General features: G+C 38.7%; 1 protein-coding gene across 3 annotated transcripts in view; it reads left to right on the top strand.

Annotated features, from left to right (window-relative positions):
* Window positions 1-12,523, top strand: part of GHR (growth hormone receptor) — a 117,296-nt gene that overhangs the window by 40,939 nt on the left and 63,834 nt on the right. For all 3 annotated transcript variants that reach the window (XM_054283861.1, XM_054283842.1, XM_054283853.1), the window contains exon 2: window positions 2,136-2,220. The gene's annotated coding sequence lies outside the window, so the exon portion shown is untranslated. The remainder of the gene's footprint in view (window positions 1-2,135; window positions 2,221-12,523) is intronic.

The raw sequence follows: 12,523 nt of genomic DNA, 5'->3' as shown, positions 1-12,523 counted from the left end.
CAGGCCTTAGGTGTCAAGCAAGATTTATGGCCCTTAACTATTGTGTTGGTATCTGTGAGCCAGATGTAGCCGTCACAGCCACCCCGGGTGGCTGTTGCACAAGCAGAAAGCGGCAGGGGTTGGAGCACATCGCCACAGCTGCCAAGAGTGAAACAAAATGTTCTGAGTACAATCAGGTAATCAGAACTTAGGACATTTCCCTTTGTTGCCCATAAAGTAGCTGAGAGATCTTTTCTGCTGCTGAGCAGGGTTTCAAAATATTTTGGAAGGACTGCTGGAATAATTTTTTCTGTCCTATTGTAATAGGATTCTGACTTTGTCATATAAAGGTCATTTCCCCTTGTTAGTGCCACAGCGAGTGTTTTGAAAAAGGAATTTGTCAGTAGTCCTTAGTAGCTCACTTCAGTTAATAGCTGGCTAAGACTTTATAACTTTGTTCCACACTAAGCTGTCCTTTTATTTTTGGAAATGGGAGTTGTGGCTCACTGCTCAGTTATTCTGCCTGAAATTCAGAGTTCTTTCAAAAGTCCGAAATTAAATTAACACAAGACTCCTTGTAGAATTGCATATGAATGTGGGACACAATCAGTAATATTCTCAGCCTGCGGAAATGTGTGCAGGGGCTTTCTAAAATGTGTGATAATAGAATTTGGCTGAGCATATTATGGGGTAGACTAACGTAAAGACTTATAATGTAGGGGCTTGTCTACATGATGTGAACCAGGAGGGAACCGTGCTTACAGGTTCTACTTTGGATAACCGCACATAAGATGATTTTTTTTATAGTAATACTGCATATTAGTCATGCTTTTGCATGGAAACGGCATTCTGTTTATCTCAAATATCTGTTCAATTTTTCTCACTATTGAAGGATTTTCTCATTTGGCAGGTAGGGAGGGTATTGTTTTGAGGCTTTTTAGTATAAACTTGGAGGTGTCAGCCTTTTACACATTGCACTAAAGAAGGATTCCAGAGAAATGTTGATGAAACTTTCACTCAAAAGCACATTTTGCTTTCCATTGTTTAGTGATCTGTCTGTACATTAAAATTATACACATAACAGATAGAAAATTCTGGGGGTACAAAAAGATTCTAGATGCTCTTTTTTCAGCTAGTGCTAACTCAGTAAAGGAAAATTATCTTCTAAAATGTTACTTTTTTTTTTCAGGCTAGGGCAGTGTGACCCTAGGCATTCAGTTTGCATGTACACAGTAGTTCTTTAAACATTATTTGAGGGGTTTTGCAGTCTGATTTTTCCCCCCCATGTTTTAAAGAGCTTTATGCTGTGAAATCTGGTCGTCTTTTTGTAGTCCCACCCACTAGAAACCAGATTATTGTGAATTATTCAAATAATGTGAGCATTATTGGACTTTTTAAATATCTGACTTTTTAAAATGTCTTCAAAAACTGACTTGAATTCTTGGGAAGAAGTAACTTTCCATGCTGAATTTATGTTATTTTTCTTTAACAGAGAAATGCTGCTAGTTAAGAACTCTTTTGGATGCTGCTGCTGTGCCAAAATATCATGGCAGCGAAAATGTGCTTAGGAATTCAGAACATATCACGCTACTTTTTTTTTATCAGTGTGCCGTCTTCATGAGATTTAGACATCCTCCTTTAAGAGGGAAATGAAATGTTGTTTTCTTAATTTCACCAGTTTAAAAGTTACTGTGCTGTAATTCATTTATCTATAGTGGTAGTAGGAGGAGTTGTTGTTGTTGTTGTTGTTGTTGTTGTTGTTGTTGTGGTAGTGAGATACTACTCATCCTCTTAGTGGTTCAGAGATTACTTCCAGGGCAGCTGATTTTCACCAGGAATGTGCATTAAGAGTGAGTTGATCAGTCACCTTCACCTCTCTTTGCCTTTTGAGTATGTGTTCACGTTAATGTCAAGGTTGGCAGGGTGCTGTGGCTTGGCAGGCCTCTGCGGCGCGGGGCTGGGGCCCGGTGCAGTTTGAGTGAGCAGCCCAGGTGCTGCGCTTGGCGCCGCCGGGCACACGGCCCTGCTGGTGGCCTTCCCTCAGGGACAGCAGGACCAGGACACCAGCCTGGATTTTGTCATGGTGCCCTCCCACCGCAGGTGACCTTTGCTGTTCCAGAGCTCAACTCTTGTCTGTTTCTCCTGTTTCCATGAAGGTGCTGGGATGGCTGGAGAGGGTCGTGATCTGCACTTGAGCTGAGGGAGGCGTGAAGCGTTGTCCATCCCCTGCTGACATTTGAGGTAGGGTGATAATTTTTATCTTACCTGCGAGTGACTTTATTACCAGTGTTGGCTAAGCAAATTGATCAATAGTGTCCTTTAATACCCCAAAATAATCCACACAGATCCTAGGATTCATTCCTGCAGGAGGTGATACTTAGAATGTGCATTATACAAAATTCTGATTGGGATCTAATTGTCCTATTTTAATACCCAAAACAATCTAGATATATGAACTAGGGCTGTCTGATTCAGTTCTGATTAAATTGATGACTTCAAGCCTTTCTGTCAATCTCTAGTAGCCAGCATTTGAGATAGAGGGCTGGGTGACTCTTTGAAGTGGTTAAAAGCCATTTTTCCTTGTCAGAGAAAAATTATTATACTGCATTTTAACAAGCCATTTCCCCCATAGAGTGCTATTTAGGATATTAATTAGCTGAATTTAAATGCACACTATTGAAACAAATAGAGAAAAAAAATCTCTATTTTATGAATGAGAGAGAATGTGAAAATGCCTATAAGAACACTGTAGGTAACAAATCATGGTTTAAATAACACTTAAACATGTCATTGAATTTGAATATACATATTGGTTTTAATTAATGTCTGATTCATTGGTTCTCTCCTGTATTACTGAAAGTCTAATCAGAATACAGTGGTGTAAATTTGAATTGGACATCACAGAAATATCTAGTGTATAAGGCATTCAGACCCGTGGTTGCTCATGGCGTGAAGCTGAAAAGCTGTAATCTGGTGTTAAATTGCTGCATGAGACTTTACAGCTGCTATCTGTGTGTACTGTAGCAGTTTTATGAGACTTGAACTGGCTATTCCTGTCTAAGTGTACATAGTTGTACGGTCATTAAATAGAAAAGAAATTATAGATATTTCTAGCTTCAGTTTCTATAACAGTAGGTAAAACTTGCTGTCCTATGTCTATGTTTTTTATGTTTCTGAAACCAGATGGTATAGCCCTAGATTCATTCATGCACCTTGGATCTCTGCTTGGGATATTTGCCTATATGAATTTTACCAAGGAAATGAGAAGGTCAGAACAGTGAACAGTTAGTTGTAAAAATGCTTGTAAAGTATGCATTAATTAGTCATTAGCGATGTTCTTAACCAAAGCCTTCTTTGTTGTGGTTATCATGCTTTTTCATACAGAGTTCAGCACACCTGGAAAACAGTTTTTGAATGACTTCTGTTATTTTATAGCTGAAACATGGCCAAACATCCATACAGAAAACTGCTTCTGGGCTCTGTTTTCTTGGCTTCCTGTGCCCAGGGAGTGATTTGATCCATAGTTAAACTGCCCATTCCTGATTCCTCTGTGAGCTGCCTAGAACTAGAAGGACACAGCTTAGACACGGGGTCTGGCTTTGCTTCTGAGCTCCACCACAAACTCACTCGGGCTCTGTCACCTTCTGTAACCTTGTTGTGTTTCAGTTTCCTGTTTGTAAATGAAGGCTAATACTTACGAACTTTCAGAAGGGACCAAAAGATCCCAATCCTTAGGAAGTGCTATTTGCACAGTGCTTATCATCTTTGATGTGATGTTGACGTGGTGTTACCAGGGGAGAATTTAAACCTTTTGCATTTATGTGTGACTGATTTTTATTCTTTCAAGTATATTAATTTAGTCACCAGTTAATGAGTGTGATTACTGAAGAAAAACTTGTATGCAACAAATGAACTAAAAATAAGGACTGATTTATGCATCAGGGCAATTCAAAACTCTGTCTGCTGTGATATTCCACATTTTTAATAATGTCGGGAAAAATATATGCTATGAGGAAGTGATTTATTGAATATTGCTGTACAATTTGTGTTGAACCTGAGAGCAGTCAGTCTCATCACACTTATGTGAACGTGGCTCCTGTCACACAGTTGGTGTGATTGGTGTCATGCATATTTTACCAGATAGTATCATTGCTAATGATAATTTTAAAAAAAAAGATTAAATGTTTTTATGTATATATATTTTTATTTTGCATTTTTTAAAAGTTTCTCTTAAGATGAAAGTCTTTGGTCTCTCCAATAATACAGCTTCCTGTGATATAAAATTAATTCAGTACAAGAACTACAAAAAAGGAACAGTCCTCCTCTTTCCCTTCCATGCTGACACTTTCCACATGGCGTGTGAGTGAGACTGCCATTCAGAGCCCAGGGCTGAGTGATGTGAGGGTGTTTAGTGGTGGCTGATTAAAGGGAGAGAGCCAGTTCCTAAGCCTTTTGCTGACAGGCCTCTGTGCAAGCAGTCTTGCTTCCTACTTTAGTATAAAAATGCATACTAGGGCAAGGCTCCTAGTCAGACTTCAGATGAGTTGGGTGATGTGCTAGATGAGAACAGCCCCCAGCAGGGCTTTACAAAACTCCCTCCAATGTCCTGCCCTTTAGTCTGCTCCTTTTTTTGAATGATATATCTGAGATCTAGCTTGGTATGGGATTTATATTTGTGAATAGACAGCACAGAGTGGGTTTGTGCCTGAGAAATACTTAGAGTGGTTGTGGGTGAAGCCCCAGGCTCTGTGAATTTTATCTGTAAATATCTATTTCCTCATGGTCCCATACAAATAACAGCGACAGCAGTGGAAAAATGTGGGTGCATTTCCCGTTTTTAATGAACAGTTGAATGTGCTCCAAAGTTTCACTTTTTTAATGAGTTGGTATTGTGATGGAGTTCCTGCAGAGAAGGAAGTCATAAAATCAGTGAAGGCAGCGGTGCTGTCGCTTGGCCAGCCAGCCAGCTTTGCACGGGGCAGCTCTGTTGTTTGTAGCACCTGTTTGTTGCATAGTATCCCATTTTGATCAGTCCATACTTGATGTGCTTTATGTGTGATGTCTAAAATCAAATTTTGTAATGCTGAGCTATGATTGCTTTGGTCTCTGACATTTGAAAAGTGGTATATGTGGTATGATAGGCTTACATCCACTACACTGGTGTTACTACAGCTAAAGAGCACAGTTCATTTCTGTTGTTTGTGAAAGAGCTATACATTTATTAAGATGGCTTTTCTAGTTGCTTGAGTGTTTCAGATGAGCTTTTCTTTCCTCTTAATTGCAATTCTTTCCATCTTAATGCAAACTGTCAGTTTGGTTGGTTTGTTTGGTTTTGGGCGTGGGATTTTTTTTAATCCACTACAGCTTTATTTTGTGTTGGTGAAATGGCTGGCCGTGTATCCACAAGACTGTAATATTCTGTGGTATATAAGGGGGGTGTTGAAGTCCCTGCTTTACTCTGCTGCTAGGCTGAGGTTTAAATGCAGGCAGGTTTAAATGTTCCTCTTCCCAGTGTGTCCTTTTCTCTGTCTTTTAAATGGATAATGCCACTGATTCCTGCTGCTGGCTGCTTCCGGATTTGCTGATGGAAAATACTATCTGGCATAGTATTAAAATTAAAATACCTCTTTAGAAATTGGTCTGTCAAATTATCTTTAAAATTAATATGGTTGTTTCTGTGGCTTATTTTACAGACACTTCTTAATTTCTCCATTGGTGAAGTTTTCTTACGGGAAGCGATAGGCATTGGAACAAAGCTCTGTCAGTTTCCAATGTGCATTTTTAATCACAGCCTGGCATTTCTCTTTATGTCTTAACAGGTAATGAGCTGTTAAGAGAAAGCCATCATTGTAGTGCTATGATAGCTGCAGGTGCCCACGCAGATTTACTAGGAGGTAAACTCTCTGAACCAGTAACTGTTCAGTAGATCGTTAACTCTAGAGATTACCAGGCATGTCTGTTTGGACTATGCACCTTAAAAAGCAGGCTGGCTTCATCACTCAATGAGCAATCCAAACTTGTCTCCCCTTCCTTTAATAATCAGTCATATTTCAAAGCTGTTCTGGATCCCATGTTACGTACCCTTCTACCGCTCCAGAGCAGGAAAAAAGGCTTTCCATGAGCCATCCCGTACTTCCTGCTCATCAGATCTAACCCATGCTCATCTGCCTCACAGGATGGAATCTCATTCTCTCATATGTAAAAACTCAGGATATAAATATATATTTATATATATATATATATAGAGAGAGAGAGAGAGAGAGAGAGAGAGGATGTAAATAATGAGCTGAGTGCTTGTGAAGGTGCACCTTCAGGTTTCATCAAAACACCAATATGACTGTGTGCATGTGTGTGTTAAGTATGTGCAAGCACATGACACAAACCAGACCCCACTTCTGCTGCTTCCTTGGGAAGAATTCTTTTAGGGCCTGTGATAACTGAAACAGCTAAAATAATGCCATTGTATGTTGCAAAACGTGGATTGGAAGAAGTTCCTTGAAGGCCATGAAAAATCAAGCCGTGTACACAGTTTGTGCACTTTCAGTAAATTCTATCAGCAAAAAAGCTAGTCAGGCTCCCTATATTTGGACATACTAGACACTCTAGCCTTGGAAAAATCTCCAGTTAAAAATTAGCAGCATTCCTCCTACAGCTCTTGGCCTAAAAGGTGTCATCAACAGCCATATCATAAAAATGCGTATCAGAAGTGATTGTTTCAGTATAAAGGTTTTAGAGATCCTGTTTGGATGGTATCTAAAAATGCTCATATGTTTTTAAGCCACTTTGGTAAATGTGGGCATAGTCTGTCTCTGTATGTGTGATGCTTCATCAAAACATACTTTACATTTAAAAGTTGGGTATTTTGTATCCCAGGTCTTACCAGCACAGGTGGAGACAGAAGTTAACAGACTTTTAAAGAATTTTATGAAAGGTTTGAACAGAGATCATCTTTTCTTTACAAGCTATTTCTTACCTCATGAAAACTTGTTTTGGCAGCACAGCATTTAAAAATACTGAATGATCTTCTCCACTTGCTCGTTTCATTCAGCGCTTATTTCAACTTTTTGCTGATTTTCACAATTAAGGATCTAGCTCCAAATCTCTCTATGTGTTGATATGAAGTAGTTTAAGCAGCTGTTGAGTGCAGTAGCCTACTTTCTGGTAGGTGCCCACCATTTCTATATTCAGGTTTGTGTGGACTTAAAGCGCCAAATCAGCAGCAAATAGGGGAGGGAACAATGGTGGTATGATCCCAGAGAGGGCACATGGAAAGCCAATCATACTGTTTCTTATTAAAACAGAACTTCTTAAACATTATTTAATTTTGCTTGCAGTTATTGTGGAAAACATTTGCATTGAATAGGTGTGCTTATATGTTAAATCTGAATCACTTTAACTGAAATTTAAAGTTGGCTTCAGTCTGCATATTACAGACTCAAAATATACGAATATATGTCATATCTTAAACTTGCATGAGCTGCAGGACATACAAAACTGCAGTAAATTAAAATGCAGTGATTGCTGTTAAACCTTCCGTCAGGAAGATTCTTTTCCTGCAGACCAACTGATAGTAAGTATGTGAGTGCTTGGAGTCCTGAGTGGTCATGCAGAAATGCACTCAGAAATGCTTTGTCTGTCATTCACTAGCTTTCACTTACTGTGCTATTTAAGTTAATGACTTCCTAAATGCCATACAGGCTCTGTTATGTAGTCTTTAATCTGATTAGGAGCACACTAATAATTTAGCGTGCGATTAAACCGTATAATTAATTTGTCCCATGGTAATGAGCTGTTAAGTAATTCCATTAGTCTAGGCTAAATATCAGGCCTTGAACTTAAATTTTACAACTTCTTGAGGATTTTTTTTTTCTAGAAGAAATGTTTTGTTTTTTTTTTTTTAAATAAGTACTATTTAAAATTAAAAGCCTGCTAGCTCTGATTTCCTGAAATTGCTCTTTGACCAAAAATGACTGGCTATTACCAACTGTTCCAAAATAATGAAACTCTTAGTGATCTCAAGTGAAATAGAATTGGATTACAGCCAAGCATTTTTGAACAAAACATTCTCAATTTCTTCCAATCACCTTGAACTCAAACCTGCCTTGCAGACTTCAAAGAGCAATTTCAGGAAATCAGAGCTAGCAGGGTTTTCATGTTATAGAAGAGGTCCAAGAGATCAGATGTGGATTTATTTATGATATGTGCTGAAACCTAACTGAATATATTTGCCCAAGTACCAGGCAGTATTTTTTTAATTCGAGCAATAATGCAGATACTGGCTTTCTGCTGGCACACAGCAGAAAGCTTACAGAGATTGTCCTGACTGAACAGTGGAACTGACCTGCTGTGTAATGATCCTACAGCACATATAAAATGGTAATTTGTTATCAAGCATAAAATAATCTTGTCTGTTTTCCCTCATATTCCAGCCTAAACTCACAGTGGTGTCACACAGGTTGCTTTGCACCATGTTTCCTGTGCTTCATTATTTTTCCCTAATTTCTGTGAGGTGCTAAGCTCTCTCACCATGCCAGGAGAATTACTTAGCTGTGTTCTCATGTTAAATGCATAATCTTGCCTGCTTTAAATCAGATGTTTTTTACTGCTTTGCTGGATTGGGTCCACACTGCTGTAGTCCTGATGGGATTTGAACTTCAATGCCAGCAAGGCAATGAAGAGCTTTTGCTTTGTGGTTTGGGATTTTTTTACAGAGCTGGAAATACCGTTTAATCTCTTTATGTAAGGTGTGAATAATTATCTCAGTGAAAGGCTATTGAGTAAAATCACATTTTTTTAGTACAGATTACTAGGGGTGTAATAGATACAGACTTAGATATTTCTCTTTGCTTTCTTAACATGATATTGGACATTAAATTGGATGCATTATATTTCTTCAAACAGATTGGAATACATATTTGCTTCTAGCACTTTTCTTTGCAATTCATTGTACAAATAACAAAGCAAAGAGCAGAATTTTGTCTTTTGGATGACTGCTATCTAATAATAACTAAATAAATACTAATAATACTAATAATAACTAAATTACTAATAATAACTAAAAAATCCCCCAAAAAACAAAAAAACACCAAATCGAGAAGCCTTGGAAGAATTAGTACTATAGTTGAGAAAGTGTTTTTAGCCTGAAAAACTTACCATTCTCACAAATAGGCCTGAATCTTCCTTAATGATACAATTATATGTAAAGCTGAGTATCTGCTCAGGAGTTCCCGTCTGCATGTTACGCAGCTAAATGTTTGCACTTTCATCTGAAATGCATTTATTTCACTGCTTTGATCAGTTTGGGGGGCTGAAAGGCAAACAGAGCAATTGAGTCTTTTCCAAGTTCAATTTTTTCTATCTATGTAGTAGACAGTAACTTAAGACTATAACTGCAATCCTCTTTTTAGGAACTGTTTTCTGATGGCGAGATCTACTAGTCTAAGAGCTGAGATCCTCCTGTGTACCTAGTCCATTAGGTTACTGCTGTCAAAGTACAGCACATTTTATTGTGAATAAAGAAGTGATACTTCATTTGCCACAGCCATCCTTAGAGTTATTAGCCAAGCTTTTGGAGAATGACTTTAAAGAGCTTTCAGTACAACCCCAGAGAAATGTCCAAATGTGGATTCACTGAAGGGCTCCTTAACCATATCAAAGAACTGATAATTATTTGGCCTGTTACAAGTTTAAATCTATTTAATTAATAGACACATTGATCCATAGAAAAAAGAAACCCACTGAAAGCATTAAAGGTGTCTCTTACAGTAGAGAGAGAAATAAACTGGGTGTTGAAATTAAAATTTAATATACCTCTCTATTCCAAAATCATAAGTTTGTATAGGGAAAAATATTTTTTAAATTCAAAGTGAGAAATTAATTCAATAGATTCTATTTGCAATTTTAACATTTTAACACTTGCAATCACTATAAATTATTTAGCTGACATAAAGACCTAATGAATAGAGTTGCTTCTGTTCCATAGGTTTAGTTTGTGTTTATATGTACTTTTTTATAGTCCTCAAATTTGCATAAAAACATGTATAGTAAGTGCAACTTTATGTTTCTTTTTTTGTTGAGATTTTGACTTTTTTTTTTAAGTGAAATGTACCATTTATGAGGTTTTTGTTTGGTTGGTTTTTTAATTTGGAATACGTAACTTCTGCTTCTGTGGTATCATTCGCTGACCTTTTTATATCCAGGATAACAGTATGCAATAGGTGAGTGGTGTGTTCCTCATATCAGCTGAGACAATTTGTTATCTCTGTTTCTTACTGTGGCTGAGTATAGAGCCCTGATGAGGGCTGTGTAAAAGCAGGCACTCGTCCAAGGGATGCTGATGACTTAATCAAGCCGTAACATCAGCAAGCAAGGGAAGAAGGCTTTAAGTCCATTGCAGTTTTAGATTGTGTTGATCAGAAGGGCTAAAACTAATTTCAGTTGCAGCATGACTCCATCCTGTTGGCACTCAGGGGAATGAGGGTATGCAGGCAAAGTGATTTCAGCTATGCACTATCAGCCAAAGCGATGGGAATGTTTTTAGGCAAGCACAGAAAGATTACCTCTTGGTATCACTGGTCACGCCCTGAAATAACTTTTAAGAAATGTTCACACTGTGAATAATAAAGGCCTTTTACCCAGAAAAATTCTGCACAGGTACATGCATACATATGTGGTAGTTGCAATAAAGAAGATTCAGATCTGGGGAGCCTGGAGTTATGTTCCCTTCTCAACACTTGTTCTTATTTGGTGGTGGATCTGCTGGTGCATATTCTCATGCATGGCATACTCCTGTGCTATTGCCTCTTTCTGATCTAATGGAATGATGAAACAGCAGTGTATGGAAAACTCTTCAGATTAATCTTCACTCAGTAATTTTGTGGTTTGGTTTGCAGCAGGGAGGCTGCTTTTTGTTCTGTGCTAGCTGCAGAGATCCTGCTGTTGCAAGCAGTGCTAAACGGGAGGGGGTTACTGGGGAGAAACTGTCATATTTGGAGTACCCTGAATTAATGGTCATGGCAAAAACAGAAGTGCCATAATAGGTACAGTTCAATGTCCTTGTCCTCCTCTTTCCTTCTGGTTCTTTCAGGTTCAGAAACTATGTAAAGGTCAAGATCTCAGTTCAAGCAAGTTTTTCTTATAAGCAGGTCTCCTTCTGGTTTACTTTGAGTGTTAACATTTTTACCTGACCAGAGCAGATGGAAACAGTGTGCTGTGACTAAACTGTTTCTTTTCTCAGGGAGCTTCTTAGCCCAGTTTCGCCTGTTTATGCTGACTCTGTTCATGTCCCACTGGAGAGATGTTGTGTTTAAATTCACTTGTGATTGACCTTACTCCAACATTGCTATAGAAAAGGGCCAAGATATTTTTTTTTTATCCTTTTTATAACTCCTGGCTCTCTTTCTGTACTGAAGTAATTAGCCTGAGCTGACCTCTAGCCAAATGTTTCTGTGGTCAAGTTTCAGCTGGCTTGAGGACAGTCAGCTGCTGTAATTTTTTTTTTTTTTCCTGATTTTAACTCTGTTCATTCTTGCAGGCTGCTGGAGTTGGGTAAGACATAGAATATAATTCTTTAGAATAGTATGTTTCAGAAACTTTAAGGTTTGGGGTTTTTTTCTGTTGAATAAGAGGCACTTTATTAGTGCCATTTGTCTTTCATAGGCACATAGGGTAGGTGTTGGGAGGTAAATACTACTGGATTGTAAAAGGTCAGTTTTGTCCTAATGCCTGCAGAGAAGCTGTCTCTTGCTTGGTTAGCAGGGAAGAGTCTGGACAGTACTGCTCCTATTGACAGCAAGCTCTCAAGAATGCTTAGAGGAAGGGCAGTGGGTCATTATGGAACAGATCTTCAAGAATTTTCTGCAAGGCAGTAGTTGTCTGATGGTGATACAGGTGGTACCTCAGAGGACCCTTCTCTCAGAATTTTTATTCTGTACCACCAAAAGTGGTATTGTGATGGGGCAGTTCCTGCTTTCCACCAGATTTTCTCCCATGAGCCTGGAGCCATGGCAATGTAGCTCTCACTTCATCTCAAATACTGCTAGAAGTGGCTGTCATAACTGCAGCCCAGCCGAGCTTATGGTGTTTGTGCTGGATGCAGAGGTCACGTCCCTGCTGCTTCACACCCTGTGCAGAGCTCCATTTGCCTGGGTGAGGCCTTGAGTACAAGCCCTATCCCAAGGGCTCTGGGTTGCAGCTCCAAGGAGATAGAACAACTTGGCCTTTTACAGAGGCTCTTGCACAAAGGGTGGAGCATCATGCATCCATATTTTCAGAGCAGTTACTGTTTTTGAGCTCAGTCCTGTCCATATTGGGTATGTTCAGAGTATACCAGTTGGATATTATTCACTGACACAACTTGTCTGAATGGATAACTCTGTGGGATATCCCATGTGGTTTTAGGCAAAGCCAAGACAGTGTTTTGTCTTGCTGAGATTCTGGAATTTGTGAGAGTCCACTGAAGAAACATAATTTGTTTCTTTACTGTGTTTTACTAACAGAAAGGCAAGGGATGAAGCAGCAATTTTGTTCATTTCTGATGTTTAGG

The sequence above is a fragment of the Melozone crissalis genome, unplaced genomic scaffold (assembly GCF_028551555.1).
Source record: "Melozone crissalis strain CALT ecotype California unplaced genomic scaffold, PUWL_Pcris_2 ptg000005l_1, whole genome shotgun sequence".
Lineage (NCBI taxonomy): Eukaryota > Metazoa > Chordata > Aves > Passeriformes > Passerellidae > Melozone > Melozone crissalis.
The sequence above is the reverse complement of the archived record's forward strand: the minus strand, read 5'-3'. Positions and strand labels throughout refer to the sequence as shown.